At 46.2% G+C, this 8,736-nt stretch overlaps 1 pseudogene across 1 annotated transcript; it reads left to right on the forward strand.

Moving 5' to 3' along the window:
* Positions 1 to 1,566: 1,566 nt before the first annotated feature.
* LOC144332647 (trafficking protein particle complex subunit 2-like protein pseudogene) lies at positions 1,567 to 2,744 on the forward strand (annotated as a pseudogene). The gene has a single exon (XR_013400615.1). The product of XR_013400615.1 is annotated as a trafficking protein particle complex subunit 2-like protein pseudogene (transcript).
* Positions 2,745 to 8,736: the final 5,992 nt, after the last annotated feature.

The raw sequence follows: 8,736 nt of genomic DNA on the forward strand, positions 1-8,736 counted from the left end.
GAGACAGGGTTTCACCATGTTTGGCCAGGCCGGTCTCGAACTCCTGACTTCAAGCGATACACCCGCCTCAGCCTCCCAAAGTGCTGGGATTACAGATGTGAGCCACCGCACCCGGCCCCAATTTCTTAAAATAAGACAGCAAAGATGTTTGCCACCTGAATTGACTCTACCTTTCATGAAAGATTTCTCTAGCATGTGATTTTGCTTGATAGCATTTTACTCGTAATAGAACTTCTTTCAAAATTGGAGCCAGTCCTCTCAAACCCTGCTGCTGCTTTATCAATGATGTTTATGTAATATCTAAATCCTTTGTTGTCATTTCAACAATGTTCACAGCATCTTCACCAGGAGTAGATTCCATCTTGAGAAACTACTTTCTTTGCTCATCCATAAGAAGCAACTCCTCACTGGTTCAAGTTGGATCATGAGATTGCAGCAATTCAGTCCCATCTTCAGGCTCCACAATTTTTTTTTTTTTTTTTTTGAGATGGAGTTTCACTCTTGTTACCCAGGCTGGAGTGCAATGGCACCATCTCGGCTCACCGCAACCTCTGCCTCCTGGGTTCAAGCAGTTCTCCTACCTCAGTCTCCTGAGTAGCTGGGATCACAGGCATGCACCACCATGCCTGGCTAATTTTGCATTTTTAGTAGAGATGGGGTTTATCCATGTTGGTCAGGCTGGTCTCAAACTCCTGACCTCAAGTGATCCGCCCACCTCTGCCTCCCAAAGTGCTAGGATTACAGTCGTGAGCCACTGTGCCTGGCCTCCACTTCTAATTCTAGTTCTCTTGCTCTTTCCACATCTGCAGTAACTTCCTTCACTGAAGTCTTGAACCCCTCAAAGTCATCTGTGGTGGTTGGATCAACTTCTTCCAAACTCCTGTTAATGTTGATATTTTGACCTCCTCCTATGAATAACCAATTTTTTTAGAGGTAGGGTCTCACTACGTTTCCCAGGCTGGAGTACAGTGGCTATTCACAGGCACAGTCATGGCACACTGCAGCCTTGAATTCCTGGCCTAAAGTAATCCTCCTGCCTTAGCCTCCTGAGTAGCTACGTGCATGCCACCGGATCAGACTTATGAAGGTTCCCAATGGCATCTAGAATAGTGAATCCCTCCCAGAAGTAGTTCTATTTACTTTGTCCAAATCTGTCAGAGGAATCGCTATCTATGGCAGCTATTGCCTTATGAAATGTATTTCTTAAATAAGACTGAAAATTTTGAAGTAAATCAAAATTACTTTGTTTTTTTTTAGACAGTGTCTCACTCTGTCACCCAGGCTGGAGCGCAGTGGTACAATGTCAGCTTAGTTCAGCCTTGACCTCCCAGGCTCAGGTGATCCTCAGCCTCCCTGGCAGCTGGGACTACAGGTGCACACCACCACCACTCCTGGATAATTTTTGTACTTTTTGTAGAGATGGGTTTTCGCCATGTGGCCCAGGTTGGTCTCGAACTCCTGGGCTCAAGCAATCTGCCTGCCTTGGCCTTCCAAAGTGCTGGGATTACAGGAGTGAGCCACTGCACCCAGCCCCAAGTTACTTCTTGATGATCCATCGGCTGCAGAATGGATGTTGTAAGCAGGCATGAAAACAACATTCATCTCCTTGTACACCTTCATCAGAAGTCTTGGGAGACCAGGTGCATTGTCAAGAGCAGTAATATTTTAAAAATAACATATTTTTCTTAGCGGTAGGTCTCAACAGTGGGCTTAAAATATTTAGTAAACCATGCTGTAATCCTATGTGCTGTCACTCCAGGTTTTGTTGCTCCATTTACAGGGCATAGATAGAGTAGATTTGGCATAATTCTTAATTGCCCTAGAATTTTCAGACTGGTAGATAAGCATTGGCTTCAACTTAAAGTCACCAGCTGCATTAGCCCCTAACAAGACAGTCAGCCTGTTTTTTGAAGATTAGAAGCCAGGCATTGATTTCTCTCCATCTATTAAAGTCCTAGGTAACATCTTTCCCAATGTAAGACAGTTCTGCCTACCCTGATAATCTATTGTTGGCCAGCCGTGGTGGCTCATGCCTTTAATCCCATCACTTTGGGAGTCCAAGGCCAACAGATCGCTAGAGTTCAGTTGTTTAAGACCAGCCCTGGGTGCGGGGGCGGGGAGCTGCGTGACCAGCGGCGGGTCACGTGATGCGGCACGCGCCGGGCCTCCCAAGTTGGCGGTTTGCATCGCGGTGATCGCCAAGGAGAATTACCTCTTCTACATTCGCAGCACCCCCACGGAGAACGAGCTGAAGTTCCACTACATGGTGCACACATCTCTGGACGTGGTGGATGAGAAGATCTCCGCAATGGCGAAGGCCCTGGTCGACCAGAGGGAGCTGTACCTGGACCTGCTCTACCCCACGGAGGACTACAAGGTATACGGCTACGTCACCAACTCCAAGGTGAAGTTTGTCATGGTGGTGGATTCCTCCAACACAGCCCTTCGAGACAACGAAATTCGCAGCATGTTCAGGAAGCTACACAACTCCTACACGGACGTGATGTGCAACCCCTTCTACAACCCGGGGGACTGCATCCAGTCCAGGGCTTTTGATAACATGGTGACGTCCATGATGATACAGGTGTGCTGAATGAGCTGTGCTGCCGGCCATCGCAGAGGATCCCACGCTCGACCGTAGTAGACATCGGTCTGTTCTCGTCGCCTCTTCCTGAATGGGACGCCTGGGGCTTTCAAGGCAGGCAGCTGTGCATGTTCTCTCAACTAAAGGTCTTGTGAGATGAGATTTGGCTTTTTCCTTCCGTGTCAGCCAGGGATTTAACTAAGAAGAATTCAACTAAGGACTTTCAGGGGTGTGGGCAGAGGTTTGGGATTAGATGGTGCAGGAAGCCTGTCCCCAGTTGTCCCGAAGGGGCAGGGGCAAGGACGCCTGGAGCCAAGAGTTCCTGAGCCTGCAGGACCTGTGACCATGTGGGTCGCCCATTGGCTGAACAGGTGGACTGGTCTGGAGGGGGCGGCCTCCTGAGCCCAGAACCAGCCTAGGATCTAGGGGCAAAAGGGGAGCCAGCGTGCCTTCCCACAGGGGAGGGCCCTCCTCTTTCTGGACTTGGCCTCCATTCTTTGCATCTGGCCCAACGTCTAGACTCAGCCCGGCCTGAAAAGAACCCTTGGGAAACCTGGGAAGCCTCGTGGCCCCGTGGCGTTGGCTCAGCTGCAGCCCTCATCCTAAACCCTGGAGCGCAGACTTGAGGCGCCCCTTCCTGCCTGGGGTTAGGTGCTATGTCGCTTGATGACATGGCTGACTACCACCCAGGGCAGCGGCCGAGCCCTTAGTGGTGTCAGTGCCGCCGGCATCCTTGGGGTCCGGCAGTCAAGGCTCAGCCAGCTGAGGAGACAACCCCCCCACCCCCCGAGCTGGTTCCAGCACTGGTCCAGGACTGGAGAGTTTCTCAAGGACCTTGAAGACCCCAGGAGCCCCTGCAGCAGGAAAGGCTGTAAGGAGGTCAGCCTGGGGCACACACAGGGAGGGGAACTTTCTCGATACATATTTATTTGCCTTTTCATCCCATCCAGCAAGCACAGTGTTAATTTTATAAATTATAGAAGAAATCAGCAAGGAGTGTGTGTGAAAACCGCATGCCCCAGGCCTCCCCCGCCCCAGGGTGAATTGGAAGTCCTGGCGTGGGCCGAGGCACACCAGGCAGCTGGTCTGGGTGCACGTGGGCCATAGGCCACCCTCACAGGGTTAAATCTGTAACAAGAGCCTCATGTTTGTTAGAAGGTGAGTCCCCAGCCCAAGCACCTAGCACCTCCCCACTGCAGCCCAGTGTGAAATCTTTGCCTTTTAGTGGGGATCGCTCCTGCCTGAGTCCTGGCTGTGGTGGGGACTCTGCAAGTTGCTAACCCAGCATCCATTCTCCTTCCTCCCTACTAACAGAACTCCGGTGCCTCTGCACAGCTCTGACAGCGGGCAGATGAGAACCATGTCCTGGCCTCCCTCGCAGCCTGGGGTGTGCAGCTGTGGCATGGAGGTGGGTGGTGCTAGGAGAGACTTTCGGGGAAGCTCCTGTGAAGGGGGCTCAGCTGCCAGGTGCAGGGCCCTTCCCCTTTGCCTTCTTCCTGTCTGGAAAATGGATGTGATGGCTGGTGCTGGGACAGCTGTCCTGAGAGCATGAGGAAAGAGTCACACCCTGAGGACAGTGGAGCTGACACAGAACGCGGGAAGGACCCTGGGCCTTTGCTGACGCAGAACGCGGGAAGGACCCTGGGCCTTTGCTGAGGTACCAGCCCCGGACTACTTAAGTTCAGCTTTTTTTAAATGTGAGAAAATAAATGCACCCCTCTCTGGTTTAAACCACAAACAAACAAACAAACAAAGACCAGCCTGGGCAACATAGCGAAACCCTGTCTCTATAAATAATGCAAAAATTAGCCAAGCATAATGGCACGGGCCTGTAGTCCCAGTTACTCATGAGGCTGAGGTGGGAGGATCACCTGAGCCCAGGAAGTTGAGGCTGCCTTAAGCAGTAATTGCATCACTGTACTCCAGTCTGGGCAAGAGAGGGAGACTGTCAAAAAGAAAGAAAGAGAGAGAAAGAAAGAAAGAGAGAGAGAGAGAGAAAGAAAGAAAGAGAGAGAGAGAGAGGGAAAGGAGGGAGGGAGGGAAAGAAAGAGGAAGGGAGGGAGGGAGGGAAGGAAGGGAGGGAGAGAGGGAGGGAAGGAAAGGAGGGAGAGAGGGAGGGAAGGGAGGGAGGGAGGGAGGGAAGAGAAAAATTTGGGCACCGTGCCTCATGCCTCTAATTCCAGCACTTTGGGAGACTGAGGCAGGCAGATCACTTGAGGCCAGGAGTTCAAGACCAGCCTGGGCAACATGGCAAAACCCTGTCTCTGTGAAAAATACAAAAATTAGCTGGGTGTGGTGGCTCGAGCCTGTAATTCCAGCTACTCGAGAGGCTAAGGAGAGAGGATCACTTGAACCCAGGAAGAGGAGGTTTGCGCCACTGCACTCCAGCCTGGCAACAAGAGTGAAACTCCGTCTCAAAAAAAAAAAAAAAAAAAAAGAAAAGAAAATCAAATCTGTTGTTTAGTGTAGTCTTAGATCTTTGCTAGATCCTCTAGATAACTTGCTCAGCTTCTACGTCAGTGCTTACGGCTCCACCTTGTGCTTTTACATGATGGAGGTGGCATCTTTAAACCTCATAAACCTCATGAACCAACCTGTTAATTTTTCTTCTGGAGCTTTCTCACCTCTCTCAGCCTTCACAGAATGGAAGAGAGTTAGAACCTTGCTCTGGATTAGGCTTTAGCTGATTTAATCTTCCATCCAGACCACTAGAGTTTTCTCCATATCAGCAATAAGACTGTTTTACTTTCTTACCATTCTTGTGTTCACTGGAGTAGCACTTTTAACTTCCTTCCAGAACTTTTCCTTTGTGTTTACAACTTGGCTGTTTGGTGCAAGAGGCCTCGCTTACAGCCTATCTCAGCTTTTGACATGACTTTCTCACTAAATCATTTCTAGCTTTTGATTTAAAGTGAAAGGCCTGCAACTCTTCCTTTCACTTGAACATTTATAGGTCACTCTAGGGTTATTAATTCACCTAATTCTGATATTAGGTGTCTCAGGGAATAGAGAGGCCCTAAGAAAGGGAGACAGACAGGGGAATGGCCAGTTAGTGGAGCAGTCAGACTACACACAACATTTTTGGATGAAGTTCTCTGTCTTATATGGGTACAGTTCATGGTGTCCCAAAACAATAACAATAGCATTGTAAAAGATCACTGGTCACCATAACAGATATAATAATAATGAAAAAGCTTGAAATGTTGCCAGAATTACCAAAATGTGACCCAGAGACACAAAGTGAGCACACTCTGTCGGAAGCATTGTGCTGGCAGACTTGCTCAACACAGAGCTGCCACAAGCTTTCAATTTGTAAAAATCACAGTATCTGCAAAGTGCAACAAAGCAAAGTGTGCCTGTGCCTAATATGTCCCCAGTCGTCAATAAAAGAGAACACTTAGGGGCTAATTTTGGTCCTTGGGCAGCACCTTACAAGGCCAATTTAACTAAAGAATTAACACTACATTCAAAGCAAATCTCACGAGAAGAAATAATAAATGGTTAGTGCACATATAAAAAAGATTCACACTCTGAATTCTAATTAGGAAAATAATTATTAACACAAAAGGAGGCTGGCTAGGTGTGGTGGCTCACGCCTGTTATCCCAGCACTTAGGAAGGCCAAGGTGGGCAGACAGCTTGAGCCAGGGAATTCGAGACCAGCCTGGGCAACATGGTGAAACCCCATCTCTACAAAAAAATACTAAACAGCCAGGAGTGGTGGCACACACCTGTAGTCCCAGTTGCCCGAAGGGCTAAGGCGGGAAGATCACTTGAGCCTAGTAGGTTGAGGCTGCAGTGAGTTGTGATAGAGCCACTGCACTCCAGCCTGGGTGACAGAGTGAGGCCTTGACTCAAAACAAAAACAAAAACAAAAAACAAAAGGAGGATACATATATTGTAATATATTATTGTGAGAATATAAATTGGTACCAAGTTTGTAGAGAAAAATGTTCTAATATAGGTTGAGCTTCCATAATCTAAAAATTTGAAATCTAAAATGCTCCAAAATTTGAAACGTTTTTGCACATTGACATGATGTTTAAAGGTCATTCTCAAAGGAAATGTTGATTGGAGCACTTCGGATTTTGGATTTTCAGATTAGGGATGCTCAACTGATAAATACATGCAAATACTAAACAATCCAAAATCTGAAACACTTCTTGTACCAAGTATTTCACATAAGGGATAGTCTACCTATAACTACCACAATTTAAAATGCATGTATCTTTTGACCAACAATTTTATTTCTAAGAAACAGCACTCTAGAGTTTAAGGAGATACACACGAGAATATTCACTAAAACATGATTTGAACAAGTGAAATTTGGAGTCAATGTAAAATATTCGTTAATAAAAAAAGTTTCAGTAAATTGTGGTACATTCATGTGATGGTACATTTTATAACAATTTTATAAGATCCTCTATAACTATGGCCCTATATTTATTATAAAACTGTTATAAAAAAAATAGAACGACCAAGGCGGGCAGATCACCTGAGGTCAGGAGTTCAAGACCAACCTGGCCAACATGGTGAAACCCCATCTCTACTAAAAATACAAAAATGAGCTGGGTGTGGTGACGCACGCCTGTAATCTGAGCTACTCAGGAAGCAGAGGCAGGAGGATTGCTTGAATCCGGGAGGGGAGGTTGCAGTGAGCCAAGATTGTACCACTGCACTGACAGAGCAAGACTCCATCTCAAAAAAAAAAAAAAAAAAAGAATGAATTTAGGTGGTAGCATATAGGTAATATAGTGTAAAATGAAAATAATAAATTATAAAATGAAATATAGCATATAATTTCATTTATTTTCCTTTATTTAAACGATACACATATATAGAATCTGCCAAAATTGGGGGTTCCTCATCTCTCAGAGTAGGACTCTATTTTGATTTTTTAAAGAAGTCAGGAGATGAAAATAGAAGGATACATAGAGAGCGTTATGAGGGTTTTGAGGGGGGTTCTGTAGTTTAAAATACACACATACACACACGTCTATATTTAGTGAGGGTGGGGGTTGTTTTGCAGTTAGACTTGGCACTGTCTTGATACCCACCACACCACCCCTGCCCCTCTGCCTGAAGGTGAGCTTGCTCAGTGATCCGAAGAGGACTGGGCCCCACAGTGAGTTCTGCTCACTAGGCAATGAGCATCAATCAACAGGAGGGACATCTCTACTTCTGCTCAACCTCCACCAAACTGAGCAAACAAATGTTGCAAAACGAGATGTTCTGATGCTTTCCATTAATTCTCTCAGGGCATAAATTGTGACACCCATGGTGATGGCCAGCTTTGGCCTCTAACCTCATTTGGGACCCTGAAGGACAGGCAGGTTTCTGCCCAGTCTTTTGTAGAAACACAAAAAGCAGCATTGCTCTCTATATGAAGCAGCTTAAAGTAGAGAATTTCCAGAAATTCTCCTTTATTGCACATTATGAGTCCCATCTTCTTGGCAGGACCACATGGATCTTGCTGTACCTTGCTGAAGAATAATAGGCAATAGTTACAGCCTGCTCATCTCACCTGCTCTGTGGAAAAACAGAATCATTAAGTAACAATATTAGGGATATCATGCCCCCCCAGGGGATTTCCTTAAAGATACACATAGAGGAAGGTCTAGAAGGAGACACAAGAAACCATCCTTGTGATTACCCAGAAGGAGCAAGAATAGGGAGGATGGGAGTAGGAGGGCCTTCTGTGTGTTTGAATAATTTACAAGTGATTATTACTTTCATAATTAAAACTCTTTTATTTCCAGCTGAGAATTAATGTTATATGCTCACTGTGTATATGTTAGAATGAACCCAAAAATATAATCTAAGGAAAATCTTTGCCCGGCATTTTCCAGGTCACCCCCATGGGGAAGTTGGGTGGCTTTCTATTTAAGTATGCATACTGGTTAGGTGCTTTCCTTTCAGAAGGGACATCAATTCTCAGTTACTTACGCTTTACTACACCTTGGAACTTCCAAACTTCAAGTTCTCAGAAAATATAATCTTGAATTATCTGGTGTTGAATTATTAGCAAATGTTTAGTTGTAAAGATCACGTTGAGGAGAATGGCCTGATAGGAATGGGCTCATTCCATAGTCATCCTAATTTTGTCAGGTTTGGAGATAAATCCTTGGAGAGATTTCTTGGATTACATTGTCT

The sequence above is a fragment of the Macaca mulatta genome, chromosome 1 (genome assembly GCF_049350105.2).
Source record: "Macaca mulatta isolate MMU2019108-1 chromosome 1, T2T-MMU8v2.0, whole genome shotgun sequence".
Lineage (NCBI taxonomy): Eukaryota > Metazoa > Chordata > Mammalia > Primates > Cercopithecidae > Macaca > Macaca mulatta.